Source organism: Saccostrea cucullata, unplaced genomic scaffold, assembly GCF_032062105.1.
Source record: "Saccostrea cucullata isolate Sc308-1 unplaced genomic scaffold, CSIRO_AGI_Scuc_v1 ctg3094, whole genome shotgun sequence".
NCBI lineage: Eukaryota > Metazoa > Mollusca > Bivalvia > Ostreida > Ostreidae > Saccostrea > Saccostrea cuccullata.
This window is the reverse complement of record NW_026934926.1, coordinates 21242-34079: the sequence shown is the minus strand read 5'-3', so window position 1 is coordinate 34079 and position 12838 is coordinate 21242.

Here is a 12838-nt window from a genome sequence, read left to right as displayed (position 1 = left end):
AATAAAAATCTTCGCGCTTAAGTTTTTTTTGTTTTACTTTTTTGGACATGACTTAATTGTATTTACAAAATTTTGTATTATTTGTCCGAAGTGAACACTAAGATAATTTATTCCAATATATAATAAATTATAAATTCTTGAATCATAACATTCATTGCATTAATATATTTTTTGAAGTCATCGTGATTTTTTTGTTAAAGCTACTTAAATTAAACCGTTGATTGGAATTTTAAGCAAACTTTTCTACTTCATATTCATTTTTTTATGTTGTAGTTAGAAACCTGTCTCTTTGTAATGCCTATGGGAGGAAGGAATGAATCGTTTGATATTCAGAGCAACTCCACCCACTACGATTCGTCTTCTCAAAGGTGCACAATATGAATACATTATACAAAGAACGTGTAAAGGTATAAAGATCTAAATGCCAGAAGGTGACAGTTTCGATAGACAAGTCAGCAAATTTATTCCAGAAAGTAGTAAATTATTCCATTGCAAAAATAACGATCGTATAGGAAACAGATAATAACTTTCACGAGGGAAATATTTATGCCGTGGTTGATAGAACTGATGTTTCACTTATCAATTTCTTGTAACCTACTGATCCTACATTAGAAATTCAATGAGTAGATGTTTGTTCATGTCAATGCAAATGAATTTTTTTTAACAAACTTCGAAGCATCTTAGCCTCAGTTTACCAAATTCTTCCTCGTCGACCTCATCTACGATTAATAAAGGAACTTAAATATGTAATAAGTGGGAGATGTTGTTTTACTTCTTTCGGGAGTTCAAAAGAAATAAAAACATAAGTTTCCAACACAATCCATGCAAATCAAATGTTGGATAATCACAAAAAAACTAATGGAAAAAAGCAATCACAATAACAAAAATGACAAAAACTTCTATTACTCGTGAAATATCTTTAGTAACCTTTTCAAATTTTAGAATATAACACCTAGTATAAAATATTGAGGTAACGAACAGTACCATTGGCAAGACTAGTAAATTTACCTGTTCCCTTTCAATTAAATGAAACATATGGTGTGAAAAATAAATTTCAAATGTCGGCTAGTGAAATAGCACAATGAAACATATGGAGATAACGAACAGGCTCAAAAGTTCATAAAACAATACAAAATAGGAGCAGAGCAAACAGGATAAAGGAACATTCCTTGTACAATTTAGAGTGTAAAAATGGTCTAACAATTTGTATAAAAAACGTCAGTCATCATTTGACTCAAAGATAAATTGTATTTGCTGACAAGGTAATTGTATCGACCATAGAACTTATGGAATGATGACTTTAAATGAGACTGCTGAAATTCTTGTTTCAGCAACTTGTTTGTCAATAATTTACCTCGGTCTAGAAATTTTTCATACGTAGAATATGCTCTTGCATGTCGAAAATTTGAATATATAAATTTTTGTATGCAAGATTATGAAGGTATTTTGTTTCAGCATAATATTCAAGGAAAGCAAAATATCTAAATATGAAAAGTTTGGCTCTTTGATATCTTCCATTTCAACGTTCAATTTTATATCGAGTAAAATATCCAAATTTTAAATTGATATTGTCAGTCTTGTGGTATCTTGTATCACAAGCAGTGTTTCTTTAACATGTACAGGTTTTGAATGAAATCTGCTTCACGTAGATACAAAAAAGTCAGCTTATAACAGGCCACAATTTGTTTCTCAAAAAACCCTGGACTTTAATTTATCATAGGGAATGTTTGGAAAAGGAGTGTTGCAAAATCGTATGTTTTGATGTTATAAATTATAGGAGAAAATATATCATTTCAAATTTTCAAAAAGTTCCTTGGAGTTTTAAGGTATCCAATATGATTTACATCACTTCTCCAAAACATTGATGCTTCCTTACTTTCTTCCTCACTGTTAACATTCACTAGAACGAATTGAAGAAAGATACTTGGTAGAGTAATGAATGGAACCCTCTTTGTGTGTACGGACTTTTTAATAAAGGTTATAAATTCATCATAGATATGATAGTTGAAATTTATTTGGTTTGTTGGGAATATTTTTAAATATATTTTAAACTGACATATGATTTTATTGTACAAAAGAATAAGACATTAATGGTTGAAAAACGGAATTCAGCCATTCTGTTCTATTCTTGTAGAAAAGACATCTGTTTCTTGCATAATGTAGATATTTTTAAAAGCATTTATACTTTAAAACTTTACGATGAACACTATTTTATCAAAATGCTAATTTATCCTCGTAAAATTATTTTTAAAATGTTGGCATTAAAAATGTTTACAGAATTTGTAATTCAAACTAATTTTTTTCATCATTGTTTTTGAACAAATTGTATTTGAATTCTAGTTTGAAAATGTAATTGAAAATTAGCATTTCAAAGTGTTCTTTAATTACAAATTCCTTTGAATATTATTTTTCCTCAAAATTCCAGGGTCCTGTGTTATATTTCAATCATAAATTGATTCTTTTCGTTTTTGAAATGGATTTTTTTTACGTTTAGTTTTATAACAATCAATTTTTATGTGCATTACTGTAGCCTACAGCTTTTAATCAAAACACGCGTTTCTCCTTCAATTATAAGCTTCATGTACATGTGAAATGTCTTCACTTAATAGTCATGATTACTTAGCACATATTAAAATTTGTTCTAACAAAAGGTGGTGCAGGCGTCTCCACTTTATAAACACACACACACATGTACATAATGAAATCTTACGAATTTATAAATGCTTCATTTACGTGTGAAATGTTTTCACTTTAAGACAATTGTTTAAACGTATATACAATGTACTCCCAAGTTTATGATTTTGTCTTTAATTTTTCATGAATTTCTTATATAACAGATAATTCAAAATTCAAAAAAAAAAAATCCTGTGGCAATTATATATATATATTTTTTTGCAATTTCAAAAAATACAAAAACGAAACAATACTAATTCAATAAAATTTAAAAAATGATCTGAAAGACGTTTGAAATAATGATTTTAAACTAATGGTATTAAGCTTAATTTCAAGGATCATAATGTACTTCTAAGCAGTAGAAAATTACAATTTATGTCATACATACATTTTCCTGTACACTGCGCAACTCTTTTTCTGTAAGATATTTTTTCTAAACACAATCTGTAAGGTTCAGTATGGTGAATTTCCATCTCTTTTCTTCCAAAGAAGTAATATACATGTGAAAAGCTTGACTTTTAAATATGAAATATGCGAACATTTACACCTTTGCTTCTGACACAAAGGTAGTTTTACTTTCCCTGATTTATCGCGATATTTTGCTTTTAGATATTTGCGGATTTTCAACCATTTATCATATTTAGGTAGGTTTTATTACTGGCATTATTACACGGATATGGAGATGAATACATCTTGGACATTAACGTTTGGTAATCTCTCTTCCTGTCCCTCTCATATAAATAAAGTTAAATATTTAATCTCATAATTAATCTTTTAAAAATGGTTTAATAGAATCATTTAATGCAAGATTTATCTTTTTACCGAATGAAAGTATTCCTTAAATTTTTGACATCCTTTAAAAGACATGCTCGCAAATTATTTTGCATTGGTTGGGTCATTTTGTCAATGCTCTGTCAGATACCTGTCAGAACTTTTTAAATCACTGTGCATCATTTTTGACAAATATTGATTTGTAAATATTCATGAGAAAACGCATATAATTTTTATTGCATTCACTATGCCGATCATTCAATGGTATATGTGGATAAAATAAAACAGTATTAGCGAGTTCAAAAGTCCATCAAACATTACAAAACAGGAACAGAGCAAGAAATTAGAGGTGGGATCAGGTGTCATGGAGAAATGCACATCCCCTGCCGACCAGTCACACCCGCCGTGTGCTTCTTGTCATGTTCCGGGTGTGAAAAACGGAAAAATCCGTGAACAACTCAAAGTGTAAATTAAAGCCTAACAATCACGTTGAAAAAAGTCAGTCAGAATTTTACTTATTGATAAATTGTTTCGCTGACAAGGTCATCGTATCGACCATATAAGTTATGAATTGATAAATTTGAACGAGACTGCATCAACTTGTTTGTCAATAACTTACCTTGTTTTAGAAAAATTTCATACACGTGTAGAACATGCTGTTCTGAAACGAATCAACTGAGAGAGATGTAAACCCAGTATGCAGATGACAAAGGTATATTGCTACATAAGTAAGGGAAGTTGACAAGTGAATTCGAAAGTTAAAGTCATCATCAATTTTATCATAAAACTTTGTTGTTAGATAACCATCAACGTCTTTTTCTTGTAAAAGATCCAAATATGAAAAGATGTGTCAGACTCTATTATCGTATTAATTATTTCATTCATTTATAAAATGCGTTTTAAAGATTTATAAGAGACTCTGGACCAATTTCAACATTAAAAAAAAGGTTCTTGAAAGAATTCAGATCAAATTACTTAAAAAAATATCTGGCATCAAACCTTACTCGGGTAAAGTGGTATTAGTTCATTTGTTTAATGCTTTCAAAAACTTGCCAAAAAGAACGAGACTAGGTTAATAGATGTAGATTCAGTTTGTTTAATTTAATTTATAATTTTCAGAGTTGAAATATGACCATATTAGTAGTCAATTTCAATTTAAAGCATAAAAATTACCCCCCCCCCAACATTCTTTTAAAGACCAACTAAAGATTTTGAATTTTTCAAATTATAATGTTCAAAGAATGGCAAAAGTGACTTAGTTTTTGGTATTCAAGAGGATTGAATGTCTCCTAATATGGAGTTATTAAGAAAGAATAAAGTAACTAATTACTCACAATGTTTAAAAAGTTAATGTAGCAAAAGCTTTAATTTCTATAGATCTGGATCTTTTTTTTATTCATTTCTGTTTATTGTCTTCATGTTTGCATGAAACACATATAATATCCACACAGTTAGGATAAATAATACTAGCTGAAGTATTTTCTGACGATTTTCAAATGCAGCTAATTATAGATGATTAATTACACATCTTAAAATATACATGGATGAATTATAGTGCAATCCATCTGTAGTAACTGTTGCACTTATTTTTTCCAGCTGTAAATCTTTAAGAACCTCATATTAATATACCGTTTGTATTTTAATTTAGAAGCTTAAATAAAGTCTTTAATAACAATTTAAAAGTCCTTTTTATAATTATCATACTATTAACTGAAAATAAGTTAATGAAAAACGTACCTGCTGATACATATAACTGTATGAACTATGAAGATAACGTTCAGTTACCACATTCAAATAATTGAAACAATACTTTGCAGAAAGACACAGACCGCTGAAAACACTCTCAAAGATGGATTTTGGGGCCATGGAGGAGTTTGTTTGTTTGTTTGTTTAACGTCCCTCTCGAGCATTTTTCACTCACATGAGACGCCACCACTTGCCGATGGAGCGCTGCAAATCTTTAACTTTTTGGCACTCAGAGCCATTGAGATAGCGAATTTCTTTTTTGTGTACCAGCACCTACTGCAAAACGTCATATTTTCATCCGAAAGGCCGCCAGAGAGAAAATTTACTTGTAAGACCCGTCGTATGCTCATATTCATGTATCTTTTACATGTCCTTTCGCTTTACTTTCAATTTTGCCTGTATACATTATACTGTATTCTTTAAACAGTTTTAAAAAATTGAGTGTAAGGCGAAAGGGGCCTAATAAACATCAAAATTTACCTGTATACAGTATTTGATCACAGAAGGTCTATGAATTTCATGAAAGAGGTAGGTTCACTAACTCCATCAAATGGCCCTGTCATTATACCAATTAACTGCCCAAGTCATTGTACGTCCCATTTCAGAACATCAACATAATGTGGAGACTTAACTTTTTTCCCATGAAAAATTCCTCAGAGTTGAAGTTTTGATAAATTGCTATGTGAAAATACAATGTTCTTGAATTTTGAAGAAAATGAGTGAATTTGAGTATATAACTATTGATTGAAATATGTACCCACCCCGTATATGTGAAAACTGTTTCATGGATTTGAATCTTCCGAAACAGTTCTTTCATTAGTTAAACATTTTAGATCAGAGGTTGGGGGTTATGCAAAATATTCAAAACCGGATTAAAATGTTGGCCATTTTTGAAGACATTTTCAAGATTTTGAGGAAAATGACGCAATTCATGACGTCAAAATACATGGACAAGAGAAAAAAATACATACTTTTTATTTGATATGAAGTCACCAAGGGTCCAAGTGAAATTTAACATATTTTCAACTAAAAATGAGCAGTTCTGATTTTTCAGAAGTTCAGAGGGCCAAAAAGGCCCAAGGTGAACCTTGATCCTTGAACCATTATAAAGTCTAATGATTCAACAATATTTCCGTTTACGAAAAAAAAGTTGAGTTCATGGACACATGAATTTAAACTCCTAATTTTTCATTTTTAACTCTTCAAAGCTTTAAAAAGAAAGGGAGTTGCAGGTCCTAGAAGTGAACACAACACATTATTTAAAAAACCGTAAAGAGTATTCTTGTACTGTGAAGTCTACTAGTACTAGTGTATATGTCTTTAATTGTAGATCATTAGATTTTCCATCGCTGCCGTGTGGCTTGCTAAATATTTCAAGACCACATATTTAGAAATTATAATTTCTCAACGGCTAACATAAATTGTTGTCGCTCGTTTACCATTCTGAGAGTAGAAATATGATTGTCGTAAAGATCAAGTAGTTTAAGATTATTGTTTTGAACGAGCTGGGTCCTAAAGGGTAGACGGAGGTCACTTCTAAAACGTCAGGTTCATAGGAGTTCATTATTTTAAAAATTAAATATGTACATTTTGAATTTAGTAAAGTTAAAATTTACTGTTGAATATCACAATAACGAAGGTAGCAATAACACACAGATCCCCCGAACATCCAGAGGTGGTAGTAAATGTACTGCTTAGGAGGAGAAGTACCTCTCGACAGGTCACACCCGCTGTTAATTTGGATGCATTGATCAGTAAGACGTAATGATTCGGACGTGTTTTAAGCATTAAAATCAATGATCTAACAATTGATATGAACCACTTTAGCCAAAACGCCACACTATGATAGTTTTTATGTGTATACACGTATTACAAAAACTATGATGGGTTGAAAGGAATTCTATTTATGCTGGAATGTTTAATTAAACTATATATGTAGTTACAAACTTGCAATGGTTTTTACAATATGATATCTTTTGTCAAAACTTGCATCAAAGTAATTAACGTATATGTACTAGTACTCGTTCGTTGCATTATAAACAACAATAAAGAATAGGAAATAATGAAAGTGTTTGATATGTACAGTTAATAAAAAAATTACACAGTAATCAACAAATTTTCCCTGGAAATTCTTTACTGTGTTATTAATGAGAATGTTTATTAAAATCAGCTAACCGATCGTCAGCAAATCCAATTTATCATTGAGTTAAATGCTGACTGATGTTTTTCATACTAATTGTTAGTCCATTATTTATATACACTGAATTGACGACGGGTTTTTCCGTTATTTCCCAATCATGACAAGGAGCACACGGCGAGTGTGACCAATCGGCAGGGGATGCTTACTCCTCCATGGCTCCTGAACCCACCTCTGATGTTTTGGAGGTCCGTATTTGCTCTGCTCCTATTTTGTATTGTTTTATGGACTTTTGATTTTGAATACTATTCGTTATCTCCATATGTTTCATCGTCTTAGCAATTCTCTTGCTTTATGGAGAATAAAATATAAATAGCCGACAAAAAACAGTTCTCATTTTTATAATTTGTTTAAAATTGCAGATGGATGTATTTAGCATAACAAACGACATCCTGTCTTTTAAAGAGAAATTTAGACTAAATTTTAAGAAAATGACACACACACTTCGTCACTCTGCCGAGTTTCTGTGTAATGTTATTGTGTCATCTGTAGCTATCCGCATGCCGTTTCCGCTAGCTTAAAAGATAAAGTTAAAATTAACGAGATATTAAAACCTTCCACATATCAATTAAAAGTATACCGGTTTCTCTGAAAAGACGAAATATAAAGATATAAGCTAGCGTTATAAGCTCTGGAGAGAGAAATACGATATGGAAAAAGAACTAACTCACCATTTAACATATCTTACGATTGAACCTTATGTTATAAGTTAAACTCCAAGTTAAAAACAAATCAAAGTGCCAATTTCATCTAGCTATTGAATATATTTCAATACAAGTTTATTAATTAATCAGATTGATTTATTTTTTGTTATTAAGGTCGTCTTGCTTGCCCTCTCCCGCCTTGGGTAAAATTATTGGGTCGGTAGGCAGGTGGGAAATTCTTTTTTTTTTCCAGAAAATGTTACCATGTATGTTTTTTTTCCAGAAAATGTTACCATGTTTGTCTAGAGGAAAAGAGGACTTAAACGAAAAAAAAGTGTCTCCTTCGATGTAAAAAAAATGAAGTTTTGAGTCAGGTCATTTAAGTCAGTCTGTCGGGAGAGGGCAACCAAACAATTTTTTTACGATTTTCGATTTATAAATCTATAACTGTAAAATATATGTAGAGAGCTGAGTACTTTGGCTGTGCGTCTGTAAATGCACCAAGAATAAAGAACTTGACAACATCCAGTGTCAATAACCTAGGATGACCCCCAAAATTACTTTTTTAAAACGATAAATGAATTTCTGATTTCATTATCCCATTATACCAGGTATTATTATAATAATGAATATTCAATATGCATTTACATATGTTCTGTGGTATCTTGGATTACATTTTATCTTTAAAATAGACAGAAAAGTCTTTTAGTTCGTACATTTAGGAGGAATAGCAAAATATATCTTAATTTAAAAATTCTAAAACAATTAAAAAAAAAAACCCATAATGTTACGAGATAAAATTTATAAGCGCAATTGTTATGTATAAAAGGTATTTTTGTTCGCGTATTACAAAATTATATAATTCCATCCATAAAAGAAAAATGATATCTAAAATTCTAATATAATAATGATTCATATAAAGACCATTAGTTACCGGTCAAAGATACGCAGACCTTATATATATAGTTGAAAAATTAACATCCTGATTTTGATTCAACGGGGCAATATATTTACGATAAAAAAAGTAAATGTTTGTTTTTGATTTTGACTGCGGTTCTCTTATGCCCAGTTCCCGAAATGTCAGTAAAAAGAAAATAATTTCTTTAAATATCTTACTTAATGTTTCTATGTAGAAATGTCACTTTTTTCTACTTAATGTTGCTCATTTATCAAACTCTTTTCTTGTGTCAAAAAGGCCTGTAAAATTTGGAGATATCCTCGCCACATAAATATCGCCTCTGACATGTCGAAACAATTAACTACGTATTTCATACATATAACACTCTTTCACGTGGAGAGATAACTTATGGAATATTACATGCATGCATATCTTACTTAACAAAGTGTGATATTATATTTTTAAAAAATCCTTTTTTTCAATTATATTACTGGAAAAGTCAAACGAACTTTTGGGAAATTTGAAATCAGAACATTTTACCAAAATCAACAGCTTAAAAACTTTCGACTTTCAACTTTATACAAAACTATTCCTCACGATAAATTAAAGTCCAGGATCTTCCAACAATCTATTAGAATTCCCATTCGTACCAATTTCGCCCCGTAATTAGAGACCTATTGTTGTACTTATTTTCATTCTTATGTACGAATTATCCTGTTGAGTTTGAGATATATGATACCACAGAGTCTGTGAACATATGTTTCATATTTGTATATTTTACTTGAAAAAGACGTTAATGGCAATCTTACATCCAAGCTCTATGATACATGTGATGACTTTAACTTTTCAATCGTCAACTTCCCTTACTTATGCAGCAATTTACCTTCGTCCCCTTTTTACGGAGTTAAATCTCTTAGTTGATTCGATACGCAAGAGCATGCTATATGTATGTGCAATTTCTAAAACGAGTTAAATCTTTGACAAGAATATCAGCAGTCTCGTTTAAAGTCATCATTTCGTACGTCGATACAATGACCTTGTCAGCAAATATAATTTATCATGGAGTCAAATGCTTACCGACATTTTTCATTATTTACACACTGAATAATTGATGACGAATTTTCCTGTTTTTCCTTGATCATGACAAGGAGCACACGGCGGTGTGACGGTTGGCAGGGGATGCTCACTCCTTCGTGGCACCTAATCCCACCTCCATTCTAGGTCAGTGTTTCCTCTGCTCTTATTTTGTATTGTTTGATGCATATGGACTTTTGAGCTTGAATTCTCTTCGTTATCTCCATGTATTTCATTTACATATTTTAGTTAAAATTGACCACTTTAGGTTTGTTGTATGTATTTTTGAGAAAAAACTAAACATTCCTGCTATTATCTGAAATTATTATATAGTCTATTTATAGTCCCATATATAATCTATACAAGCGCATTATACAGTTCAATATCTACATATTCACTGGATTTGAGGCCGTATTCACAAGACTGTCAGTGCGCGTACATCGTCATTGTGACGTCACAATCAACACCTCAAACAAAGTTGTGTGGTTGCAACGGCCGCCGCTAGCTATGTGTCTGAACAGAAAAAAAAATGTTAGACAAACCATTCAAAGGATTATTTTTAAACATTTGGACATCTTTCACACGGCTAAACTCGGAAAGGAAATCACGGAGGTTACAAATATGTAATCCGGATATTTTTTTTTTTAATTTTCAACAACGAAAGTTCGTAAATGAAAATGATGTCGTCATGCAGCCTTCAATGTCTTAAATATTCAAATTCGGATTATATAATAAAACAATTATGGACTCTTTTGGTGTTTAATATAGATTGTTATTCATCAGAAAAATATCAATATATCGGCTTCGCCTCCGTCAATATTGGCATATTTCTGGTGAATAACAAACCATATTCAACATCATAAGAGCCCATAACTGTAAAATATTCACCGGATTTGAGACTGTATTCGACGGAGGGTCAGTGCGCGTGCAACGGTATTGTGACGTAATAATGAACACCTCAAACGACACCACTTTCCAGCATTGTTCAATCAATTACCTTTCACTTCCTAATTCAAGACCAATTTTTTAACCAATATGAGCATTTATCATCCTCCCAAGCCTTTATAGTCGTCTATAAAGACCAATAAACTTGCTGGTTTTGATTTTTCTGTCATCGGACAAAATCAAAACAAGTGAGTTTATTGGTCTACAGCAGCAAGTTGGGAAATAAATAAAATATACACATTGGCTAATGAATTTGTCTAAAATTATTGCGGAGCCATATATGAGCTTGGTGGTGTGATGACTTTTTATAATAATCTTTAATTAAGTAGCACCGGATTAATTTGCAATAATTCTCCTTCCATGAAAAAGGGAATTTTAATTTTCATAAAAAAGACAAAACATCAGGTGCACTACATTGAAAATCTTACAAAAATTGAATTGTGACTTTTTGTAATACTGGGATGACATAAGAGACAGATATAACTGACCTATCAATTAAAAAAAGATGTGGCACTTTCAAACGACAATTAATGACAACTTAAATTTGTCATAATTTAATGAACATTTAAGCAATTTCGTTCGGCATTTTAATTTAAATTAATATTTCTCTTTTTTATTCATGATGACTAATTAACTTTTATAAATTCAAAAGAGTATGTGTGTGTGAATAAATCTTGGAGTGAAAAAAAACCTCAGCAAAACAAACTATTCTGGAAAAATGTAAATGTTTTCATTTTTAGCAAAATTATCCTGATTTTGTGGTAAATATTTTTTAATTTAATCAAGTATTATACATGAAGATCGTAACTAGGCATTTTGGCTTTATAGTGAAAACAAAAGACTTGTTGTTTGTGCTTTTAAGGCACTTTTTATCACTTTCAAATTAAAGGAAAAGTATATGTCTACATTTAATTTTGCTTCTAGGTAGAGTATGTGGGAAATTCTGAAATGTTAACATTTTATCAGGTGAAAAAAAAAAGATATCAATAGATTACGTAAATTTTTAAAGTTTAATAAAAACTTGTACATGTATAAACAATTCTTTGAAACAACAATGCTAACATAAATAACATGTACAACGTTCAAAGGGGAAACTGAAACGATAAAGTTATACATATAATATTGATTTTTCTTTGGACTACAAGTTAACTTTGATAAATAATAGACAGAAATGAAAAGTTTTCCTTTAAACAATTCGATGTAGAAATTGTATCTGTTGTTTATAATAACGAATTTATCTACAAAACGTAAGTCATGAATTATTTTTGGTTCAAATTATTGCAGGTTTTCCTTTAAAATATCTGACCATGTTTGATTATTTTTTTTTTCAAATGGGTAGAGCCAAGAACAAGGCTTATTTTTGTTCATCATACTAGTAGTCCCAAAAACTTGTAAAAACGTCATTAATATTATTGGTTAGGTGTAAAAAAAAAAGTTTTCTATGTTATCTTTTTCCACAGACAAAAGTAATAATAACCTTATCTACTGTTCACCAGATCAATACAGACAGCTAAACAGTGGTTGTGACCGGTCAGCAGGAGATGCTAATTAGTTCTCTCTAGCCATCTGGTCCTACCTCTGCTGTTTCCATGATTCCGTGATTTTTTTTACTCCTTATTGTTGTCTTCGAAATGAAAAAGGGTGAAAATAACAAAGACTGATCGATCTTATAAAATCTAAAAACAAGCCAAATGCATATGTTGTGCATAAACACTTCAGCCTGAAAATTCCAGAGGTGGAATCAGACCTGAAGACCATAAATTGAGAACAGACTTAAGTCAAAATTTTGATTTTAAATAGCTTGTCATTTATTATACATACTTCATCCAAAATTTGCAGGATTGTATAAAATTCCAATTAAAACATATGGTAAAAATTTTGTCTTCTTAT